General features: G+C 34.9%; 1 pseudogene; it reads right to left on the reverse strand.

The window, feature by feature from the left end:
• Positions 1-8,583: 8,583 nt before the first annotated feature.
• On the reverse strand, positions 8,584-8,700 carry LOC145285099 (5S ribosomal RNA; annotated as a pseudogene).
• Between the last annotated feature and the right edge of the window lie 18,738 nt (positions 8,701-27,438).

Here is a 27,438-nt window from a genome sequence, read left to right on the forward strand (position 1 = left end):
AAGAATTCTAATATAAACAAAACGATATTAAATCAAAGATGATAAAACCATGTATGTTTTTAGCGTCCCAAATGTTTAAAACGATTTTGATCGTATTTTCATTGCAAGTTTGTATTGTTTAGAAACATAAAACAAAATAAATATGTTTTTTAAACAATTTGATCAATTTACAAATTTAAAAAAATATTTGGTATTTTTTACGGCCTAACCCAACGTACTTTACCTCCTAAAAAGAAAACAAGATATACTTGGGGGGGGGCTATTACGTTTCAACGGCCTTTAAAGATACTATGAAAAAGGAAGTTTTAAAAAATAAAAATCACTTACCTATATAAATTTAACGTAAAATAAGCACTTACTTCTTGTTCACGTAACGGTAAACGAGACATGTAATCGTTAGCATTTTTTCAAGTTTGGTGGCGGAGAAGCAGAATGAGGGAACGGGGTGGGGGGGTCATAAGTTTGGTGGCGGAGAAGCAGAATGAGGGAACGGGGTGGGGGGTCATAAGTTCTAGACATCTTAAAAATACGTAGAAACACTTCAAAACGTGTGTGGTGGCGGAGAGGACATTTCATTTTTTAAGAATTTATTTTGAAGGGTTTAACCGTTTAATATTACTTAATCAATTAATTATTATTTCCTGATATTGAAAAGGCTGTGAGCACACACACACACACACACACACAAACTGTATAATTTTTTTTCTTTTTTCCAATTTTATTTTCTCAAGGGATTACATCTTTCTTATAGAAAGGATTTTTCATTTAATATAAGAGCAATAATGTTAAGACCTTTATTATCCAATGCATTTCGTATTGTTTTCACTGGTCGCCATGTTCGTTTTCGCGCGCGCGTGCGTTCAATTTTTGCGGTTTATACAATTATTCTGTATACTCACTTGTACTTTTATACATTAATTCAGTATACTCACTATTCCATAGCTAGCTATAATATATACTCCATATATATATATACTCACTATTCCATAGCTAGCTATAATATATACTGACTCAACGGGTCACGAGTGATCTATTTTCTTAGATTAATTATACGATAGTATTACGAATGTATATATTGTATATGTTTGTCTGAAGTTGAAATTATACTATTACTTCTATTAATTGTACTGCTGTACTTTCTTCTAATGTTCAATTCATGGGTGTTGCTATGATACTATCCTACGGGGTATTACATAACCCTTTCCTTTTCATAGATGGTAGTGTATTATATTATATGTTCGTTCGTCATGACATCAAGCTAGTAACAATATGTTTTTAAAACAACCTTTAAACTGACTAATAATAAGTCAATTCTGGCTTGAATTTGAAAGAGAGAGGTCAAGTGTTATGTTTCAATTCTCAAAAGTCTAAGAAAACGTTCTTTTAGAGGCACGTCTATCCTATCAAAGAACCAACATATTTCTATTTTTATAACAACAGAGAAGTGTTAATGTTTTTCTAATAATATAAATGCGCATATGAACACAGCAGATACAATTCTATTTGAACTTGTCTTGCTGATTTCAGAGGATGCAGTAGTCACCCTTACACCATCTGCATCCGCCCCGTACCTCATGGTATACTTGTCTCTATGCGCTGTAAAATATGTTATTGCAACATTATCGCTGTTATCATCAAACGTATTACGATGTTATCGTTGTCTTTAAAAGGACGATTATACCCCAATTACAAAAGTCGGTTATTTGTTATTACATTAAGATTATTATTATTATTATTATTATTATTATTATTATTATTATTATTATTATTATTATTATAATATCTCATTTTCGTTCTCATCAAAAATATCAAAAGGTCTTTCATGGCCAATGGCGACCGGAAGCGCCTTAGCAGACATTATCCGCCATCTTTCTGCCTTTGAACGGGAAGCGAATATATTGGCGCGGAGAACATTATTCTGTCTTATCCAAACAAAATGCATGTCGTCAGAAAAGTGCGCCGATCGAGATAAGAAATCTTTTCCGTCCACATAGCAAGAGGAAGGAATTGTATATTACGTAACAATGTACATATGGAATAAAGAAGAACGAAGCAGATGGGTTTGAGAAGGATAAAAATGAATTAAATAGAATCGGTAACACAAAAGTAAGAAAAATCATGGAAGGTGGGAAACGGAAGAAAGAATAGAAATAAAGAAAGAAATGAACTTATTTAAATGTATTTGAGACTACAATATCCCTGACCCGCTGGGTCAAAACAACTACCACTAATTATTCTACACTAATTTCATTCGAAAATTGATTTGAAATTTTACAAAAGAGAAAAAGATTAGCATACCTAATGGCAACAATGAGTTCTTCTCACTAGTTTTTTTTTAACACAGGAATCACCACATTATCACTTGAGGATAAAGGTTTAAGAGTGTACAGTAGAAATTGGACAATATAGTAGTAATTAGTAATGGAAATTCGGTAAATTTGTAAACTTATATGGAACGGCTCACCAAGAACTTGTTTACGTTAGACTTGAAGACAACCATATTGTAGTCAGATGGAAAGCAGGAAAACGGAAGACAATTCTACAGGCGTGCAGTTCTAAGAAAGAACTTTGTTCATGGAATCTACGTTTAGGTTTAGGCACAGATAAAGAGTGGGGGGGAATTATTGATAGTGTTTTCAGCTAAACGAGTGTTTCTTGTGAAAGTTAGGCAAGGGGGGACCATAGACTGAAGCTCAGTCGAACAATTTCCATGAAAATAACGATACATCAAAGACAAACTCACAACATCTCTTCTGTGAGATAGAGGTTGCAGGGAAGAGAAAAGGACATCTCCTACGAGGCTACGAAGTCTATTTTGAACTCTATCGAGGCAGGACAAGTCCTTTCTAGCAGCTCCTGCCCAGATGTGGCAACAGTACTCCATCCTTGGACGTACCTGACTCTTATATAGATAGAGAATTGCATCAGCAGTGAGATATCTACTGAATCGAATGAAAGATCCCACCATTTTTCCAGCGGCCTTGGCAACAGATTTGATGTACGTGTTCCATTTAAAATCAGCAGTGAAGGTCAAGCCCAGAAGCTTGTCAAAACTTGAGGTCTCCTGGAGACGAGAGCCATTCATTTCAATTGATGCCAGATGTGGATCAGAATGTTGATGATGTAAAGAGAGAAGCTTGGTTTTAGATGCATTAAAAGTAACCAACACTCCTGTCCCCATTGTACTACGTGCTCAAGATCAGAGGAGAGAGAATTGGAGAGAACTTGGTCGTTTACTGTCTTAGATGTGCTACCATAAATGGTAGTGTCGTCAGCATAAATGTCAACAAATGATGTAAGGATGTGATATAGAAGATCATTAATGTAGATCAGGAAAAGAGTTGGGTCCAGTATGGACCCCTGAGGGACACCGGCATTAATCCTGTGAGCTTCTGATTTTTGCCCCTCAACTACTACTCTTATGAACCTATCAGAAAGAAATGATTTAATAATTGAGAAGACATTTCCAGCTATACCATAGCTAGAGATCTTGTGAAGAAAACCTTTATGCCATAGCCTATCAAAGGCCTTAGATATGTCAAAAGCAATTGCTCTAGAAAGGTTGCCTCCGTCGAGAGATTTGCTAATCCTATGAGATATAACCGTAAGCACATCTGCTGTAGATCTAGCAGGACGGATACCATATTGAGTGTCACTGAGAAGGTTATTTTTGTTGAGATGGTCGATTACTTCTGTATTTAACACAGATTCCAGCAACTTACTCATGACACACAGGAGACTTATTGGCCTGTACTGAGAGGGAGATGAGCGATAACCTGAATTCTTAAATACAGGGCATACTGATGAGATTTTCCAGGGTGATGGGAAGCTATTCTCCTTAAGACAACGTTTAAACAGTTTTGTAAGTATGGGGGCTAGCTCTGGTCGAAGTCTTTTGAGTACTATACTTGGAATACCATCAGGGCCAGTTGCTTTACTGGAATCAAGGTTTTTGATAAGCTTGGCAACATCACGTACAGATATATGTATATCACATAGCGTGTTTTCTGACACAGGAGGAAATATTGGGTTGGCGGCCTTGGTCGCAAAGGGTAGAATTAGCTGCAAAGTTCTTGGCAAAGAGTTTAGCTTTGTCTGATGCTGACGAGATTACCTCAGGTCTATTGATGATAGTTGGGATAGAGCACACGCTTCTGTTCAGGATTCTGTTTGCTATTTGCCAAAACTGGTGGGAACCAAGCCGCTGCTCAGCTACTTTGGACTTGACGGATTGAGCATAAAACTCTCTTGTGTTCTTTAATACTTTCTTACAATGGTTGCTGACAGTCCTGAAAGCGGCTTTAGTTTCAATACATCTATTACGTTGGAAGCAGTGGAAAAAATGATTTCTGTGCGCAATGGCAGCAGCACATTCTGCAGAGAACCTTTGCTGGCTGTTAGTTTTTTGCTGGAACATTTTCGAGGGTATGAAACGGTCTATACCTAAAATTAACCATTCCGTCAGGTCTGATACTATAGAGGACACACCCTTTTTAAACATGGAATGCAGAGGTAGATCCGATATAAATGTACGGAAGCTATCCCAGTCAGCCATAGTGTATCGATATACTGTACGATGGAGAGGTACGTCTGGGGACTTCATTTCATTTTCATCTTAATTGATACAACAGAGTGGTCGGAAGATCCAAGAGGAGACAGAATAGAAACTGAACATAGCTCAGGGCAAGTTGTGAGAAAAAGGTCTAGTAGAGTCGCATACTGGCCGTCATTGTCGGGCACACGGGTGGGTTCGTGAAAAATCTGAGTGAGGTCATAAGCAATGGAGAAATCATGATAGAACCTCCCCTCATCATCGGTCTTGTTTGAGTGTGTCAACCATTCGACGTTGTGAACATTGAAGTCTCCACATACGTGAATGTTAGCTGAAGGATAAGCAGATAGGACATGGTCAATTTTCTAAGATATGCTTTTAAAGACAGTAACTCCGCTGTTGTGAGAGCGACAGAGAATAAATATAAATGCAGTAGTGTGAGCTAATGCAACCCGGAAGCACATATAGGGTAAGTTAGGATCTTCTCTGGAGATGTCCCTACCACATGGAAAGCCATCTTTAATATAGGCACATATTCCATGCCCATGTTGATCTTGAGGGTCAGATTAAGAAGTTAAGTAAGAGTATCTTTTAATTTTCATTCTATGGAGGCCAAGTCCGAACGCAGACCCCACAATTTTATTATACCATCCCTATTTAAGTTAAAACATACTTATCAAAGTATTATTATGTACATCTTTATCAAAAACACTTGTAAACGTTTTTTTTTTAATTTTTAAATTTTTTATTTCCATACTTTGTGGACCAGGTGCGAACGAAGACCCCACAATTTTAATGAACCACCGTTCTGCCAGATCAAATATACCCATTCATGTGTCTCGATACATCTTCTATCAGTATATGTAATAAGTTTTTTAAAATAGTCAACCATATAGGAGCCTATTCGTGACCAGACACACACACACACACACACACACACATTCAGCTTTATATATATATATATATATATATATATATATATATATATATATATATATATATATATATATATAATTATTACAATAAAAAAAATTTTAAACTTACAGACACTACTGTTTCATCCACCGGGAATCATCAGTGCAGGGTGACACTATTCGAACCCGGCCACGGAGCCATCTCTGCCTTAATTAGCAAGGAACAAACGTCACGGCCAATCTCAACCGCGAGAAATATCGTTGAAATTTTAACATTTATTTTTTAAATGTCCGGCCATAGTGATAACATCACGATCCTCGGTGCAAGTTTAGGTGACCGACTATCTATTTCAAATCTAAAGTGCTCGGGTCCTGGATATGACCTAAAACTATATCCGATGGTGAGGCCCAACCTTGCGGGCTTTGGGGAGTGTGGAACCACCCTTTGATTGCCATTGCTCCCAGGTCCACTCTGACCCGGAGTGGTAGTACCTGTTAGGGTCCCAACTATGGGTTAAATAGAATCTGACGTAAAAAAAATATACTCCATTAAAAATCGTTCCTCAAAATAACTAGATTCGGCATTAAATAACCTGAGAAAGGTTGATATGCCGTAAAACAACCAACCAACCAATTCAATCTAAAGTGCTCAACATAATAACCGACTTTCTTAAAGGGGCTGACATAATATATATATATATATATATATATATATATATATATATATATATATATATAAATGAAAAAATCTCATTCTTCCACAATGCTATGCTCCCCTTATTTTTGAATTTCCAACGACTTTTTCCGTTTCTGAAATGGAACAGGCTCATGAATTTCATTACATCAAAAATATATTTTCAAATATTTGTATTGGTCTTTTGTTTTCTTAATTTAATTCATCTAGAGGAAATATCGAAATAAAGACGAAACGTTTATGAACATGACCTGTTTGTTCCTTTTTTATTTCTCTCTCTATCTCTCTCTCTCTCTTATATATATATATATATATATATATATATATACATATATATATATATATATATATATATATATATATATATATATATATATATATATATATATATATATATATGAGAAAAAAGGCTTGAAAAGACAGAAAGGATGATTGGTTGTTTACAAATATAACAACTTCTAATTATGAAATTCGTCTATGTTTTTTTATTTCTTTTAAGGTCATACTTTATGGTTTTAAGAAGCAATTAGAACAAAATTATATTTCATACATCCTATGAATTTATAGCCATTAACTTCACCCCCTCTGACGAGGCATAGAGGGATTTTACAACTCCTACCGAAACGAAACTCTTTCAATAAAATATAAAGGACAGTTGCAGGGGTAGAGCTGAGATGAAAGATACGACCATCTTTTTTCTTCTTCATCTTTCGGCGAAGGGTGCTGCTCCTTAAAGTAACCTTTGTGACGTCATGCATATTGTTTGGATAAGAGAGAATAATGTTATTCGAGCCAAGACATTCGGTTTCCGTTCAAAGGCCGCAATAATAATGTCTGCAAAGATGTTTCTAACCAACATTGGCTACGGGGGGGACTTTTGATATTTGTGATGGTAATGAAAAAGGGAACTCATAATGTTTATGATGTCATCGCAAATAAAGCACGGGTGTAAATTGCTCAATAATCACCTTGGTGGTGGTGGTGGTGGGCAACTATAACATCATAACACGGATGATCTATATTTTGTCTAGCTATTAGTGCACATGTAATTCCTTTCTTTATTTCAGTTTTATTATTTCTTTATTACCTTCCTCTGTTGTTTCTTTGCTTTTTTCTCCTTATCTTTCTTTCTCTCTTTCGCTCTCTCTCTCTCTCTCTCTCTCTCTCTCTCTCTCTCTCTCTGTATATATATATATGTGTGTGTGTGTGAGAGTGTGTGTGCGTGTATGCATGCGCTCGCGCGTGTGTGCGTGTATGCATGCGCTCGCGCGTGTGTGCGTGCGCGCGTGCGTGTGTGTGTGCGTGCGCGCGCGTGTGTGTTTATGTATATTCCGTCTTTTCACCTTTATCTTTTATACAACTGTCTCTCTCTCTCTCTCTCTCTCTATATATATATATATATATATATATATGATGATTGCAACGTCTTGTCAGACGAGTGCCACTCCAGCAGACACTTAAGTTCCTGAACCCAAAAATGACTTTTATCGCCACAGGACCATTTTAATAGACAAATGCCTGAGAGAGTATCTATACACAGATGATTTTACAGAGTTTTAGCTTTGTACGACAGCTAAGTCTCTCTTTCTCTCTCTCGGTTCAAAATGTTAAGATCCAGCAACGAGCAAGAGAAAGATAACCAGCAACAAGTTAAACTGCAGACCAGCTTAATGCAGGTAATGGTCTCCCGCTTTATGGGTTTTTAAATAAGAGAATTTGCTTCTCATAGAAAGGTTGCCTTCACCACGGCTTATGGGAGCCCTCTCAGCCCCAAAATAATATATATATATATATATATATATATATATATGACTGTGTATAGATGTATATATATCAAATATTTAACGCAAATAGTTTCTAAAATTCTCAGATGAAAGAGGTAGTGTAACTGGATTAGAATGGAGAACAAGTTAACACTAAACCTGGAGGCACAAACTCGGTTATTTATAAGGTTCTCACAAATTGCTGAACCGTATGTATTATTTAAAACATCGGACGCTGAATAATTTGCGTTTCAAATTTTTGATGAAATATGTTGTTTGACCCGGAAATCCAATCTCTGCGACGCCCGCCCATGTAATGCAAACCGCTACTATATTTAAACATACAAACAAACAATTTATTAGGGGGGGGTCGAATTCAGAACAATATAAGTCGCAGAAAAAACGACATATAGATTCGATGTAAAATAACATTGTTCTACCTACAGCGATATTTTTTGGGCAAATCGGTCACTTATGTTACCTAGTCAAGGTAATATTTCCTTCAGTCTTGACAGACTATGGATGGACACGGTAAGGGTGCCTGCGCATGAAATTTTTGTGGTAAGAGTTGTGCAGTCTCACACCCCACCTCTCCTGAGGCGACATTGTTGAATACTAGTGGCAAGGACGACTGGAAACAATGCCGAGATAAGCGGAAAGCACATACAGCGCCTAGAATTTCCAAATGGTCACCCATCTGGTACTAGCCAGGCTCGACGTTGCTTAACTTTGGTGATCTGGCGGGAACCGGTATGTCAACGTGATTGTGCCGTACGTCAAGGTAGTTAAATAGGATATGTTTACTGAAATTTGTTTAATTTTATGAAAATTAAAACTTTATTTTTGTATTGTAAATTCCACAATGTCTAGCGGAAGGCCATTATTACAGAGGGTCTTTATAATAAATTTAATTGCCATATATATATATACATATATATATATATATATATATATATATATATATATATATATATATATATATATATATATATATATATATATATAAAATCAATTATATGGGAAAGGTTGCTGAGGGTTGTCCGGGAGTCCGTTTACTTACTATATATATATGTAGGTGTGTGTAAGAAAATATATATATATATATATATATATATATATATATATATATATATACACACATATATACAGTAGCGTCCAAAAACTAAGGGACAAGATTTTAAAACCTAATATTTGTTAGAAATAATAATCGTGAAAAGCTGAAATGTTGACAACTGGTAGTCGTTATCATTCATAATAACATACTAAAATTTGAATCATTTGCAAACGATAGAAAAAGAATTATAACAATTATTTATTTTCAAAGTAGGAACGTGCAAAAGTAAGGACAAAATTGAGAAAAATAATGTAAACAGTAGTCTACATTCAAATTTTTTGATTTCCTCTAAAGAATAAGTCTTACCTAGTCATTTGTAAACGTAGTTTAAGCCAGCACCATAGTGAAACGCTAAAAACTTGATTACTCTCTGAGACAAGCTGTTGTGAAGCTACATAATGAAAAGCACACCATTAGAGAGATTTCAGAGAAAATGAAACGTTCCAAAAGTGTCGTAGGCAGAGTTGTTGAAACTACTAGGATACTGGCAAAATAGTGCTTTTAAAACCAGCAGACCCCGCAAAATTACAGCAAGAGAAGATCGAATAATGCAGAGTATGTTATTAAAGGACCGTTTTAAGTCTTGCACTGAAATTAAAAGGGTTATGAATAGTACCTCATATGTTAATGTGTCAAGAAAGATTGTTTCTAAACGACTGCAAGAAATAGGGCTGTTTAATTGAACCCCAGGGAAGAAACCACTTGTTAGTTCGAAGAATAACAAGAGATTAGAGTTTGCAAACAGGTATGTAATTTGGACATATGAAAATTGGGCAAAAGTATTTTTCAGTGATGAAAGCAAGTTTAATTTATTTGAAAATAATGGAAAAGGCAACGTAAAGAGACGTATTGGTGAAAGATTAAGTGCAAAGTGTACTAAGAAAACTGTCAAGTTTGGGAGCGGAAGCGTCATGGTATTGGGAATGTTTTCTAGCCAAGGGGCAACGCCTCTTGTCCGGTTACAAACGCGGGTAAACGCACAGATCTATAAAAACATTGTTAAAGATCATGTTGTGCCAATCATACAGAATTCCGGTTTCGATAGGGCTACCTTTATGCAAGATAATGCCCCATGTCATAAGGCAAAAGGTGGTAATGAGTTACCTTAGCGAGCAAGATTTCGAAATTATGGATTGGCCACCGCAAAGTCCTGACGTAAATCCAATAAAAAAAATCCCACTAACACGGAGGATTTGTGGGTGAAGTTTCAAGAAAAATGGTCTAAAATTAATAGCGAGGATTGTCGAGAACTGATTCGTTCTTGTAGTCGAACATGTGCAGCTGTCATTAAGAGCAAATTTTCATTTACTAAATATTGATTGTACATGTGCTTTTTATTGTTTCTTTTTGTTGTTTTTTGCTGTTTACATTGGTTTTCTTAATTTTGTCCCTTACTTTTGGACGTTCCTGTTTTGAAAATAAATAAATAACTGCTATAATTATTTTTCGATCCGTTGCAAATGATTCAAACTTTAGTATGTTATTATGGATGATAACGACTACCAGGTGTCAAAATTTCAGCTTTTCACAGTTGTTATTTCTAACAAATATTAGGTTTTAATATTTTGTCCCTTAGTTTTGGACGCTACTGCATATATATATATATATATATATATATATATATATATATATATATATATATATATATATACATATATATATCTGCATATATATGTGTGTAGGGAAATATATATGAACATATATATATATATATATATATATATATATATATATATATATTATTTTATATATATATATATATATATATCTTCTAGTGTTTTTCTCAGATGGCATTTTGATTGCGTCTTTATTGATGGTAGCGCTATGAAAATAGCCAATTCACATGAGAGTCATTCTTCACGCTTTTATTCTTTATCAAAGACCATTACATTCCGAGTCTTTCGTTCTGTGCTGCCACGCCCTCTTCCGGCTTACAATGATCAAAATGTCCTCCCATCTACATTCCTACCATTTCCAAAATTGTTCCTCCATTTTTCTGCGGACAATATATTTCAGTGTAATCAGATGGTTGTTGGATGCTGTATTGCGCCAGACAGACTCCATAGATTGTTCCTCGAATTGGTTTTCGTGGAAAGCTGAAGATTTCAATGTAATTGTATGCCACTTAGGTTTAAAATATTGCTTACTCTAGTGTAATTAAGGTTAATGCAAAATAAAGCAGAGAGAGGAATTTAATTTAGTATAAAATTTTACTCAATTTTAGTTCAAGTTTAAATCAGTATTCTTCATTTAGACGTACTTCCAGAATAATGCCATGTCTCTGGTTCAAAAGTTTTCTCGTACTCCAGAGTGCTTAACAAGACTCTGCTGCATAGAACACGTGATAGCCTGTCTTTTTCCAGCCACGTTTAGCATATGTCTTTTCCTGGCATACTCTGGCTACGTATGCAACACGTCTATTTATGTTCTTCTTGGGTCACGTTTTTTTCTTTTTGTTAAACCTTTTTCTTTCCTTCTTCCCACTGCGTCGGCAACTCGCACACTGCTCGGCCATTTGCTAACATTGGCTGTTGCTGCTACTATACGCGCGTCCGAGCTTTGTTACAATTATTTACAAGTACGGCTCAACAAGAATCTGTATACGTTGGACTTGAAATCAGCTTCTAATCAGCTAGAAAATAAACCCGTGATACTGAGTCGCACAGACGGGAAGCTCCAGGAAGGAGGCTTTGTTCATGGGATTTTCGTTTAGTATCATGTATGGATACAGAGACAGGAGAAATTGCTTGCAGTGGTTGCAGCTTGCCGAGAATGTTTTATAGGTGAGGGGGAGGGATATATAAATTTCAACCGAGCACCTGTTATAAAACTAACGATAGAGCAGAGATATACTTGCTACGTTTCTTCTGTGAGAAAAGAGTAGTAGGAAAGAAAAGGGGCATCTCTCCACTAGATTACGAAGCCGTTTTTTTACCATGTCAAGTCAGGAAAGGTAATTCTGAGCAGCCCCTTTCTGTAATATAGTCGTTACATGTCAAAACTCTATCATGTTCTGCCAAATAAATAAAAACACTTTTCTCCACAGAACAACCAAACTAAATAACATGAATAAATATTTGGAGATATAAAGGACCTGAAGCATAAAAAACTTTTTTAATGTAGTTGTAACATGTCAACACTCGGGACCCACACGTTGTATGCAGACAGTCGCAAGGAAACAAAGGCAAGGAAAATTCAATTCGTTTTTTTTTTTTTCAGTTGACAGAACAGGCATTTACAGGTACTTCCAAAATAATGACTTCTCTATTGTTCAAATGTCTTCCAATATGCTAATGTGCTTAGCAAGACTGCACCGTGTCGATTACGTGGTAGCCTGTCTTTGTCCTCCATGTTTATGATACGTATTTTACTCTTGCTCGCGAACCACGTGCATAAAACGCCTACTTCTGCTCGCGTGTCTCAAACACGTTTTAAATACTTTCAAATACCTGCTTCTCTGAACACGTGGGGTGCCCTTTATATCTCCACTGTCATATCGCACAGTCCGCTTAATAATATGCATTTGTTGCTGTTACATCTCCAAATACGGCAACTGTTACATATCTAGATATAACAACTGTTACAGCTACAGATAGGGCAACTGTTACATCTCTAGATATGATTACTGTTACATCTCAAGATATAGAAACTGTTAAATCTCATAATATGGCAAGTGTTACATCTATAGATATAGAAACTGTTATATGTTCAGGTATGGCAACTCTTACATCTCTAGATATGACAACTGTTACATCTCCAGATGTGGCAGCTATTACATTTTCGGATATGGCAAGTGTTACATCTCTAGATGTGGCAACTGTTAAATCTCTAGATATGGCAACTGTTACATCTCAAGGTATGATATGGCAACTGTTAAATCTCTAGATATGGTAACTATTACATCTCTAGATGTGACAACTGTTACATTTCCAGATATGGCAACTGTTACGTCTCTAGATATGACAACTGTTACGTCTCTAGATATGGCAAGCGTTACATCTCTAGACGTGGCAAGTGTTACCTCTCTAGATATGGCAACTGTTACATCTCTAGATGTGACAACTGTTACATTTCCAGATATGGCAACTGTTACATCTCTAGATATGACAACTGTTACGTCTCTAGATGTGGCAAGCATTACATCTGTACATATGACGACTGTTACATCTCTAGACGTGGCAAGTGTTACCTCTCTAGATATGACAACTGTTACATCGCTAGATATGGCAACTGTAACATCTCTAGATATGACAACTGTTACATCTCTAGATATGACAACTGTTACATCTCTAGATATTGCAACTGTTACATCTCTAGATATGGCAACTGTTACATCTCTAGATGTGACAATTTTAGGATGTGTTTAGCTCTTAGTGAGGGGAAGAACGAAGAGAAAAAAAAAAGAACAAAGAAAAAAACAAGAGAACAAAATCGGAAAACCTACGTTTTATGCGTAAAATAACCATAATAATTTATTCACTACATAATATGCTTTATTTATCATTTCTAATGTCTTATCTTTGCTTTATGCTGTGAATAATTACACAGATTTAATTTTATGTATAAAATATCAATATTAACTCATTCATAAGAGTGGCTGTTTTGTTCTGGCTTTATATTGTCCTTTTTTATAAACTAATATATAATTATATTAAAGTTTTATCAATAAATTTTCACATTAAGTGATTCGCATGTTAATTTCTTTTGTTTCCCATTCATTGTCTTTTTTTAATGAGAACGCCGGTTAATTGGTTCGCCCACCCGTCCCTCCATCCGCCTACCTGAACACCACAATTGCCTACACATCCGTCCATCCTCCCATCCATTTGTCTACACGTCGGTCTATGACGTTTACAGTAAAATTTTCAGCGACAAACGTTGACATTAACTGACAATTTGGTCATTTGACCAGTTCGTTCTGCAGAAACTTCCACTTGGGATCTTTGCAAATCTTCACGTGGTCACTCTTGTAAGCTCCTGATACTTTTTTAGAAATAATTCTGACTATAAAGATAACGGAGAAATCAATATTTGATTGAGACAACATGACTAAATGAAACTCTTGTGTCATATCTTGCTGAAATACGTCATAAGTAAGCTGTTTAAGTCCGTGTTAAATAGAAAAATTGTCAACCATCTCAGTAAAAACAAGCAATATAATTTCCGTCCAGCGAGATCGACAGCTGATGTACTGATTGTAATTTTATATAGGATCAGTGAATTTATTCACGAGAGTTTCCTCTCTAGAGCTGTAGTTCTTGATATATTAAATGTATTTGATAGGGTTTGGCATAAAAGTTTACTTCGCAAAATTTCCATTTATGGAATATCTGGAAATGTTTTCTCAACAATAAAATCCTTTTTCTCCTATAGGTTTATATAAGTCATCGTTTATAGGCAGAAGTCTGAGGCTATCAACGCCTACGGATCCATCATGTGCCCAACTCTCTTCCTTATCTTCATCAATAATCTCCCAAATCACATTCCAAGTTCATTCGTCGATATATACGCCGATACTACCAGCTATGGTAACATCTCAAAGCCCACCAACGACCAACATTTCTCTGGGTCTCTCTCTTCCGACCTTAAGCACGTGGTGGAAGCGGACAAAATATGGCTAGATAATTTTAACTCATCCAAAAACCAAGCTCCTAGCTTTTCACTACCAACGCTCTGATCCCCACTTTGCCACAAATGATATGAATGGCTTTCGTGCCAAAGAGCTTGCTATATGTTACATCTCCAGATATGGCAACTGTTACATCTCTAGTTTTACAAGCTTCTAGGACATGTTTATCCTTGACCTGAAATGAAAGACTTACAGTAAATCTATTGCGCCATTTTACTATTCCAGAAGGAAATTCACTCCCGATGCAATCCTCGTCATGTATAAAACCAAATACGCCTTTAAATAGAGTATACATCTTGGCAGGACTTGCTCAGAGGACCTTATTGTGCCTTGACGGAGTTCAGAACCGTCTTCGAAGCCTGGTCGGTGATATCCTTTGCTCCTTCCTGCATCCGCTTTTCCACAGAAGAAACGTTGTGCGCCTGTCGCTTCTCTATCGTTGTTTTCATGGAAGTATTCGTCTAAGCTTCAATCTATGCCCTCCCTGCCAAACCTTCGCAAAAAGCACTCGTCCATCTACAATCATTACTAAAAATGTTCCCTATTCTCTATCTTTACCTAAATCTGAACGCAGACCAAATCTTCTTTCTATAGAACTGTCCGCCCGTGGAACTCGGTTCCTCCGGCATACTTTCCAGCTGACTACAACAAGGTTATCTTCAAGTCCAATGTAAACATAGTTTGGATGTTTTACCACAAACAATCACTAAGTTGACTTCTCAGTGACTCATTAAACCTTATCCTCAAGTGGCCTTCAGGTCTTAATAAGGGTAAAAAAGGAATGAGAAGTGCGAAGCGGCTTTTGTAGACAGTTAGACGTCAGAAGAACGTCTGACTGCTCAGGAGAAGTATTAAACACGTAAATTCCCTGTGTCAGAATTAGGACCACCAGATAAAATTGTATTACGCTAAACGTTTTAAAATATTATTATTGCTTTCATGCGCGCTATTATTATAGGTTATTGAGTTATGATGTACATAGTTTCGAGTATTTTTAACTTTGTAAATTGGTTTTAGAATGTATTAGTTTGGTGTTTGGCTCAAATCAAAGAAAAGACAGATTTTTTTTTTTTAGATGTTGATGAATTTTGCTAGAATTTACAAGATGCATGGTGAGCCGGTGAGATAGAGTAATGATATTTGAAGCAATGTAGTTATTCTTTTTATTATCATTATGGAAATTATATTCTCCCAAACGTTGGTTCATTCTTTTTAAAAAAGATATAATTAAGCAGAAGCTTTCTGTTATTTTATCAGTGTTTACTTAAATGAAAAAACGCTACCAAAACACACCCAATATATATATATATATATATATATATATATATATATATATATATATATATATATATATATATATATATATATATATATTAGTGTTTGGATGATAAACCGAAATCAGAATCGGAAATCAGAAAAATTGGAATTTTGGGGATAATCGGAATCGGTATCGGAATCTGAAAAATTTGTGCAGATTTTCCGATTACTTTAATTAAGTCTTTTTGTTTGTTTAAATCAAACTTTTTCACTGTTGGTAGTAATATTGATAGAACTATTATTGATTTCAAACCACCAATAAAATTAACCCCTATAGATCACCCCGTTACGTTTGAGAAAATATATGCACATTTAACATGTGTTTTGGCGGTAATTTGGAAAAAAAAACTTTATAGAAAAATATTTAGAGAGTTATAAAGAATCGAAATCCGAATCGGTAACTGTAAAAGAATGGAGAATTTAGTACGGAATCTTAAGTATTGATATATATATATAGTACGGAATCTTAAGTATTGATATATATATATATATATATATATATATATATATATATATATATATATATATATATATATATATATATATATATATATATATATATAAGGTTGGGGGATCAATCTGAATCAGGAATCGGAAAAATCGGAACTTTTGGGGGTGTCGGAATCGGAAAAATTTGAGACAATTTTTCGATGCCAGCAAGGATTCTTTAATTGTCTTTATTTTGTCTATGTTTAGGACTCAATTTCCAACTATCAGTACAAATGATAAAATCATAATTAATCATGCATTTTGAACTATCAATAAAACTAAAATCTATAGCCCCCTTATCCACAAGTGTTTACGAAAAAATATATGCACATATTACACGGGTATTTACTGTAATTCGACCCTCCCCCTTCAACAAAAAAAAACAAATTTATAGCTAAATATTTAAATAGTTTAAATAATCGGAATCGGAATGCGTAATTGTATTGAAATCAAAAATTGTAGACAGAATTGGTATTTGTATTGGAATCGAGAAAAATGTTCGCATCACTAATATATATATACATATATTGGTGTGTGTGTGTGTGTGTGTGTGTGTGTGTGTGTGTGTGTGTGTGTGTGTGTGTGTGTGCGGAAATTCTGAGATAAATTATGTATATTTACAAACAAAATTTATTGTTTGACAAAAGAGTACAGATAAATATTTTCCTTACCCCATAGTTTTTAATAGATGGCTTATCTCATCGGATGAAATTTTGTTAGCAAATTAGATGTTATCATGAATTTTGCTTATTAGCACATTGATTGAAACTCATATCTATTTTGCTAACAAAATTCTCTATGATGAAATAAGCCATTTATTGAAAACCATTTATTGAAAATCCATGGGTAACGAAAAAGTCTTTAATAATTATCAGTACTCATTTGTCAAACAAACAATTTTGTTTTAATTATACATAAGTTAACTCAGAATTTCCATTCCATATATATATATATATATATATATATATATATATATATATAAACTGGATTATTCGCTAGTGTTGTTTTCATACAGTGTTTTTTATTGTTTTGTTATGAATAAAAAAAACACCGTATGAAAACAACACTAGCGAATAAATACTGAGAACTCAAGGAAACCGGACATTCGCCGGTAGTCGAATGGAAAATAATAAGACAAGCTACCACTTGTAGGGACCTAGACGACCCATGTAGATTATGCCTCTATGAAAACTTTGCTATCCTGTACTTTAAAGAACCCCAACATCTATTAAACTGTAGAAGAGAAATAGCAAACAACTGTGTTCACAAGATAAAATTTACTCTAGGATAGCGATACAAAATAGTTTTAAAACTAACAAAAACAATAGAAAATAAACAAATAAATAAATTAAATAAACATGAATATACATAAACGATCACACATATATGTATGTATATATGTATATACATATGTGCATATATGTGTGTACATATATATATATATATATATATATATATATATATATATATATATATATAAACTAACATTAATACAAAAAACACTAACCTAGATTTAAAACAGATCAAGAAACTAGATATCCAGGCTAAATAGAGCACACACAAAGGAACAGGTCAACCAGAGGTCAAATAGGCCTTTGTCCGATAAATGCATTCTCATCGGCTGATAGGAGGGACGCGGTGGATACTAGAAAGCTGATTGGCTAACTAAAATTTCAATAGAAGATTCGCATATAAAAACGACAAACACACACAGAATTCGCGCATAAGCCTGAAGAATCCTAGAGTGGATGAAACGCGGAATATTCAATGTAGCTTAATCGCCATATACATTTTATAACTTACTATATATATATATATATATATATATATATATATATATATATATATATATATATATATATTATGCTCGTAATAATATTTAATAATGGTTCCGGTATTTTCTCTGCATTATGGTGTTCTTTATAATGTTATTTGATTATATACATGTGTGTTATATGTTGTACTGTATTTTATTACTAATTTTTAATGCCGTATCCCGAAGTTCTACGGTACTTATATTTCTAAATATTGTTGCAGTAAAAAATTAAAATATGTTTACATTATCATTACTACATTAGTGAAATATTAAATGAATGCAATATTACTATATTATGACTTATTACTGTATTAACGAGTATATCTATATATCTATAAAAGTGAACGTGTCTGTGTGTCTGTCTGTCTGTGTACACTTTCCTTCGCAATAATTCTGTTAATTTTGTCTACAGACTAAAAATTTGATATACAGGGTACTGAGATTTGGGAAAATTTATGTGATAGGTTTTCGGCCAGAAATTTGGCTGATAAGAGGTCCAAGTTCAACGATTTGACTTTTGAGAACTCTACCAAACTCCTCCAACAATTTGGTGTCTAAACACTTGAAATTTTAGATATAGGTTCCTTGGACCTGGATCTAACAATAACTTGATTTAAGCCCAAAACAATAAATGTTAAGGGGTCATAATAGGGGTCAAAGTTTAAAAAATTGACCGGGTTTTTTTTTGTTTTGTTTTTTGGGTTTTTTTTTTTTTTTTTGCTCAGCATACACCTCTAAACACCCGGGCAACGCTGGGCACGCATGCTAGTATATCTATAAAAATGAACGTGTCTGTCTGTCTGTCTGTCTGTCTTTGTGTCTGTGTACATTTCCCTACACAATAACTCTGTCAATGTTAAGTCTACAAACTCGAAATTTGATATACAGTGTACTGAGATTTGGGAAAATCTATGTGATCGGTTTTCGGCCAGAAATTTGGCTGTTCAGGGGTCAAAGCTCAATGATTTGACTTTTGAGAACTCTAACACTTGAAATTTTAGATATAGTTTCCTTGGGCATGGATCTAACTTAATAACTTTATTTGAGCCCAAAACAATAAATGTTAAGGGGTCATAATCGGGGTCAAAGTTTTAAAAATTGTCCCTATTTTTTTTTTTTTTTTTTTTTTTGCTCAGCATACACCTCCAAACACCCGGGCAACGCCGGGCACCCATGCTAGTATATATATATATATATATATATATATATATATATGTGTGTGTGTGTGTGTGTGTGTGTGTGTGTGTGTGTGTGTGTGTGTGTGTGTGTATTAAGGTTTTACAAAAGTAATGGCCGCCTAAAAGTATGTGTTTTGTAAAGTCGTTTTAACATAAAATTTGTAGTTCATTTGGGGGTTATATACTAATTAATATTTTTTAATATGTTTATTTTCAGACAAAAAAATTATAAGTATACAGGGCACTCAATGATGAATAATCCAAAACGTGACCTTCATCTCTTTATGTTGCATAAGTTCAAACTTGGGAACATGCCTCCGAAACTTTTGTTAATATCAACAGAGTATGGGGAGAGGTGTCCACAGGTGATCGGACAGTTTGTATATGCCAATCCTACTATATTAAACAATTTTTATACGCCGGTTATTTGAACCTTGTAAGTTGTTCAGAATAATGTTTTTCCTATGTTTTTAAAAAAGTTTATCTGATGAGTAAATGCGACAAAGAAATAAGTTTGTTGACTTGTTAGTTGCCAACGAAACAACATTGTAATGCTTTTTCTTTTTGAAATGTAATAAACTATCAACTAATGAGAATTTATTCTAGATTACTGAAAGCTAATATATATATATATATATATATATATATATATATATATATATATATATATATATATATATATATATATATATATATACATATATTGTTCAGAAAGTGTGAGAGAATATATAATTATTTCCAACGTCGGAGTCCACAAGAGCCAAGAAAGCTAACAAACCGGAAGCCTACAACAAATGAGGGCGAAACTCGAGTCTTGAACTTTCGGTTTGTTGGCTTTCTTAGCTTTTTGTGGGCTGCGACGTCAGTTCGGCCGTGGAAATAATATATATATATATATATATATATATATATATATATATATATATATATATATATATGTAGACGAATATTGGCTGAAGAGAGCTTGATAAGGATACCTTAAACGGGCCTTATTATCGGGCTTGAAACCGACGGTATCAATGATCTGTCTCAACTAACAACTTTCTGTACACAATATATATATATATATATATATATATATATATATATATATATATATATATATATATAAGGATTGTATAGTCTTCGCTATGATAATAGAAGTATCTTTCAAGAGAAACACCTATCTAGCTGAAACCACTGTCAATAATTTTCCCACTCTTTGACTGTGCCTAAGTCAAAACGTAGATTCCATGAACAAAGGTTCTTTCTTAGAACTGCACACCTCTGGAATTCTCTTCCGTTTACCTGTTTCCCAGCTGACTACAACTTGGTTGTCTTCAAGTCCAACATAAACAAATTCTTGATGAACTGCCCCCTTAAGTAATCCAATCTACCAAATTCCCATTACTAACAATTACGACAATATTTTCCCATTGATTACTGTACACTCAATAACCGTTATCCTCGAGTGGCCTACGAACCTTGATAAGTGGTGAGTCCTATGTAAAAAAAACAAAAAGCATTATAAGTTTCGATTGTAACAAATATTCAAGATTACTGCCAAGCAAAAATAAAATGATGTCGCCTACGCGTTGAATTCTAACCGCATTGCCTCCAGATCTTATATTACTCTGCCAGTAACAAACCAAAAAAAGAAAACTAAACGCAAAGAACAAAAAACAGTATAGCCATTGCGTTTGTATCGGCCATGTTTCAACACGTGCAGACGAAATAGCGTCCGTGCTTATGACTTCCAGATTAGACGCAAACATAAGTCATTAAGCGAGCTTAATATTTGAACTGATGGCCTGTCGGGCATACTTAACCAGTTAATTAGGGGTACAAAAATCAACATTGGTGTTTATGCAGAGCGTACTAATGGCCGGTGAGTTACTAATAGATCAACTACTGAACAAGAAGTGAAAGAAAAAAACATAACTTATAGTAAGATAAATATATGCCGACATTATTAGATACGAATACACACACATACCAAAACACACGCATGCATGTGCGTTTTTTTTTTATTAAGGGCCCTATGTACTGTTCATAACTTTATGTGGATACGTGTATATGTTTGACTCATGTCTAGATAAACTACATCTAAAATTTCAAGTGTTTCGACCCAAAATAGGCAGAGGAGTTTGGTAGATACTGCAAAGGTCAACTCTTTCAACTTTGACCTTTTGGTAGCGAAATTTGCGCCCCAAATCTGATTACAAAGCTTGCTGCATGTCTGAATACCCTTTATGTAAAATTTCAAATGTTTAGACCAAAACTTGGTTGGGTAATTGGGTGACTTCAATGCCCATAATGTGGAATATCTGACCCACTCAAATAAACCGATGACGAGGGGAGGTTCTGTCATTATTTTGCCACTGCCTATGACCTCACTCAGATTGTTCACGAACCCACCCGTGTGGCCGATACTACCGGTCAGTATGCAAGCCTTCTAGACCTTTTCCTCACAATTTCCCCTGAGCTATATTAATGTTCCGTTCTATCTCCTCTGGGATCCTCCGACCACTCCGTTGTAGCAGTTAAGATAAAAATGAAATGTAATAAGTTTTCAGACGTACCTCTCCACCGTACTGTATATCGATACTCTATGGCTGACTGGGATAGCTTCCGTACATTCATATCCGATCTACCGCTGCATTCCATGTTTAAAAAGGATGTGTCCTCTATAGTATCCGACCTGACCGAATGGCTAATTGTAGACATAGACCGATTCATACCATCTAAAAAATTTCAACAAAAACCTAACAGCCAGCCATGGTTCTCCCCAGAATGTGCTGCTACCATCGCGCACAGAAATTACTTTTTCCATAGCTAGCAATGTAATAGATGCACTGAGACTAAAGCTGCTTTCAGGACTGGTAGCTACCACTGTAAAAGAGTAATAAAAAATGCAAGAGAGCTATATGCTCAGTCCGTTAAATCCAAAGTAGCTGAGCAGCGGCTTGGTTCCCACCAGTTTTGGCAAATAGCAAACAGGATCCTGAACAGAAGCGTGCGTTTTATCCCAACTATCATCAATGGACATAAGGTCATCTCGTCAGCATCAGACAAGGCAAAACTATTCGCCAAGAACTTTGCAGCTAATTCTACCCTATGCGACGAAGGCCATCAACTCCCCGTATTTCCTCCTATAACAGACAACACGCTATGCAACATACAAATATCTGTGCGTGAGGTCGCCAAACTAATCAAGAACCTTGATTCCAGTAAAGCAACTGTCCCTAACGGCATTCCAATTATAGTGCTGAAAAAGCTCCAACCAGAATTTGCCCCCATACTTACAAAACTGTTTAAACGTTGCCTTAAAGAGAAGTGCTTTCCAACACCGTGGAAAACCTCATCAGTATGCCCTGTATTTAAGAATTCAGGTGAAAAGTCATCTCTCTCTCTCAGTACAGACCAATAAGTCTCCTGTGTGTCATGAGTAAGTTGTTGGAATCCATATTAAATAAAGAAGTAGTCAACAACCTCAGCAGAAACAACCTTCTTAGTGACATGCAATATGGTTTCCGCTCCGCAAGATCTACAGCAGATGTGCTAACGATTATATCTCATAGGATTAGTGAATCTCTTGACAAATGCTTAATTTTCAGGGCAATTGCTCTTGACATATCGAAGGTCTTCGATAAGGTATAGCATAAGTGCCTACTTCACAAGATTTCCAGCTACGGTATCACTGGTAATGTTTTCTCAATCATTAAATCATTTCTCTCCGATAGGCTCATAAGAGTAGTGGTTGATGGGCAGAAATCAGAGGCCCACAGTATTAATGCTGGAGTCCCTCAGGGATCCATCCTGGGCCCAACTCTCTTCCTGATCTACATCAATGATCTCCGTAAACACATACTTAAATCATTCGTTGACATCTATGCTGATGACACGACCATGTCTGGCAACACATCTAAGGCCGTAAATGACAAGGTTCTCTCATTCTCTCTCTTCTGATCTTGAGCGCGTGGTACAGTGGGGGAAGATGTGGCTGGTTACTTTTAATGTCTCCAAAACCAAGCTTCTATCTTTACATCATCAACGCTCTGATCCTCATCTGGCATCAATTGAAATGGATGGCTCTCGTCTTGGGGAGGCTCCATGTTTTGTCAAGCTTTTGGGTTTGACCTTTACTCCTGATCTGAAATGGAGCACGTACATCAGGTCTGTTGCCAAGGACGCTGGGAAAATGGTGGGATCCTTCTACCGCTCCAGAAGATATCTCACTACTGATGCAATTCTCTATCTGTATAAAAGTCAAGTACGTCCAAGGATGGAGTACTGCTGCCACATCTGGGCTGGAGCTGTTAAAAACAGCCTATCCTGCCTTGACAGAGTACAAAATGGACTCCGTAGCTTAGTGGGGTGCCATTTTTTCTTCCCTGCAGCCTCTTTTCCACGGAAGGGACGTTGTGAGCCTGTCTTTGTTTTATTGTTATTTCCATGGCAAGTGCTCGTCTGAGCTCCAATCTCTCGTCCCCCCTCGCCAATCTTTCACGAGAAACATCCGTCTGGCTGAATCTACTGTCAATAATTTTCCCCACTCTTTATCTGTGCCTAAATCAAAACGCGGATTCCATGAACAGAGCTTCTTTCTCAGAAAGCAAGAAAAACAAGAAAGATAATACGTAAACAAGCTAAAGTTTAATTCATATGAAAATACAAAAACTATAGTAAACTGAAAGTCAAAATCTGATACAATCGTGGCCAATATAATTCTGAAAAAAAATTCTAATGATTCGGAGAGATGCCTAAGATGTAATCCAGTTCTGGGTTCTTGATTAAAGAGATCCTCACGGAAATATCGTGTTTCAGTGTTCTGTCTTCGTAAAATGAAAGAGTATAGCCAATGAGATAAAGAAGTGTTTATATGTGAAGCATGTGTGTTCATCCCAGCATCTTCAGACTTAAACAGTTTAGTAACTTTGAAAATATTATGATTATTCTTAATTATGCTTCGGCATAAACATATACATATGTACATATATACATACATATACATATATATACACATATATACACATATATACATATATATGTGCATATATGTACATACACATGCATATATATATATGCATGTATACATATATGCATACATATACACAGATCTACACAGATATACATAGACATGCATATACATAACTAGCAAGGAGACTCGACGTTGGCCAGGATTGCATGAGGATTTACGAATATTTCAGTCCCCCATATTTTATTCTCATCGAAATCTTTGAAATTGCCAATTTTTAATCAAATCGATGTATTGCCTGCTCTAGTTGGAGATACGTTGCAGTGTACCAGGAGGAAATTTCACATGCCTTCCCACAGTGACTTAGTCCATAATATACTGTAGTCTATATTACACTATACTGAACGTACTGTTGATATTATAAAAAATAGTTTTATAATAGCAGAAGTACCTGGCGTTGCCAGGTTGCATTTGATATAATGAATATTCCGTTCTCATACATAATTATATTATTGCTTTAACGAAATATTAATTTATAATGGCTTCTTTTTTCGCGTCCTCCATCAGGTAGAAGCAGTAGGTGCGGTTTATTGCGTAGAGATCTCGCCATAAGTCTTTACCCTCTGATCTAGTATAATCATTGATCTTTTAATCTTTCTTCTTTCAAAATATGATGTAAGATTTGCAATTATTATTTTATATCATAGTGGATATCTGAAAACTGTTAAATTTCTTTTTTGTTTTAACTGTTTAATGTACAATATATGTAAATAGATATATATAGATGATATTAGTAATCTATTCTGTTAACGAAATAATTAAAAATTAATTTCAAGTAATGCATATCCTAACACTCAGTGTTCAGATATGCATTGCTTGAAATTGATGCATCTGTAGCATTAATTTTGAAATGCCTCTACATAAACAATATTTTAGTTCTGACCTCTAACAGGTGTGTAAATGTAGATTTTTTTTTCATGACTTTCAATGCGTGCGCAACCAACAGAAGCAAAAGCAAGATATCTGAAGAGTAAGTCCAACAACTTGGAGGCTTTGTCCTTGAGCTTTATTTATTGACATGCCAAAACTAATTTTAACTGGAAATGCAAACGCTGAACTGAAATGGCATGTCATAAGGAATAAGGGAAATCCGAGGAATTAACACAGTTTCGCCTTGAAAATTTCCAGTTATTATAATGGTTTCCAGAACATAAATTTTCAAAGATTTTATTGCTAACCGTTTGGCATAACACAATTCAGCTAGATCAAGAGTTCTTAATAATATAACTGAAGCTCCTTTCTTCAGTATCACGTTATGATGTGGCATTCCAGACAGTTGTAGTGAATTCTACAGGAAATTCTACTGCCTGATTTTCATCAATAGCACAATCAATGGATTGATAATTCTTGTAAAAGATTATAATTGACCATATCAACAGCATCATTTCTAGGGACTAAGATGGCTCTTTCATGAAACCATCCAAGATTGCGAAAGTTTTTAGCAATATCTGCGAAACCCTTACTTGTCAAGTCACCAACTGAATTTACCGTCTGGCCACATGATAATTTGTGCAATTTAAAACCTCTGTCTAATGTTATTGACCAAGTGCTAATGAAAAGGAAAAAAATATGATATCCAACGTAAAAGCTAATGTAATCCCTAGCAGCCATTTTGTTTTCACAACCGAATAGTTAGTAATGCGCATGCATGTAACTGAAGCAGACGCCAAAACAATTATTTTTCACTACCCTTCAATAAAAAAAAATTGCGGAATCTCGAGCAATATTTACGTATAACTTGGAAAAACGAAACAAGAAAAAATCTGCAGAAACCTGACCTTAGCCCAAGTAAGCTTTTCTATCAAAACTGTACTTAGAATTTGTCCCCTTTCGTGAAAGATTTACTTAAGAAAAGTATGAATTTTTTTCATTGAATTTTGTTTTCGTTCGTGAAGAATTTCCGGCAAAAACCATAATAGTCAAAAAATATTTATCCTCTTAAACGAACGTAAGAAATTAAAAAGAAAAGTTTTATTTTCCAAGCCTGTAAATAAATATTTTGATTCTACTTGCCGGAAAAAAGACGTTTAAATATATTTAATATCATGCAGATATTCGCATTTATTAATAAAAAGACATGATAGGCAAAGTTAAAAAATAAAATGACGTGGTGACATTAGCCAGAAGCGAAACCAAAGTATTCAGCGTTCCAGCCGCGTACTCTAACGATGTTTTTATTGAGAGAAACATGATAAAATCTAAATACTAAATGACGTTAACAAATGCATTTTATGTGAGCATGCGCAGAAAGAAGTAAAAACATGTCGACCAGTTGAAATGAACATTTCGGATTTCAACTTGCCGATATATTATTTATGCTATTTATCAATCCAAGCAAATATTTTACTCGCTATAAACCATCCTTGTTGTATGGTTACTATTTCCTGTGAATTTTGGTGTCTGTGACTTGTAGTTTAAGAGATTACATGTTAAATATTTACACACACACATACAGCTCCTGTTTTATTTATATAGATAGATAAAGATAATAGATAATAGCTTGAATTAAAGTTCAAAATTCAATTGTGTCTTAAACAGAAAGATTGATTTTCGAGCGCACACGTTCTATCAAAGAACCTACTGTTGATTTTATAAGCCTGGGTTTTTCTGCTTATGTGGTGATAAAACTTCTCAAATGCACTCGTGATGTTATACTTTATAAGGTGTTAACGTAGTTCAGAATCAGATTGTTCTTTCTTTAATCGGGTGTTTCGATCATCAACGAACGATTTTCGATACTTATCAGGCGGATTTCGATACAAAACCTATGTAAGACCACCCATAGACACATAAAGTATATTTATGTAAAATTTCATAAAAATTGGCACAGCCGTTTCGGAGTCCATAGGGAACTAACTAACTCTCTCTCTCTTTCTTTCTTTCTTTCTCTTTCTCTTTCCCTCACTCACACACACACACACACACACACAAAGTATTTTTATATATAAGTAGAGA

The sequence above is a fragment of the Euprymna scolopes genome, chromosome 9 (assembly GCF_053919585.1).
Source record: "Euprymna scolopes isolate OS-2025 chromosome 9, ASM5391958v1, whole genome shotgun sequence".
Taxonomy (NCBI): Eukaryota; Metazoa; Mollusca; class Cephalopoda; order Sepiida; family Sepiolidae; genus Euprymna; species Euprymna scolopes.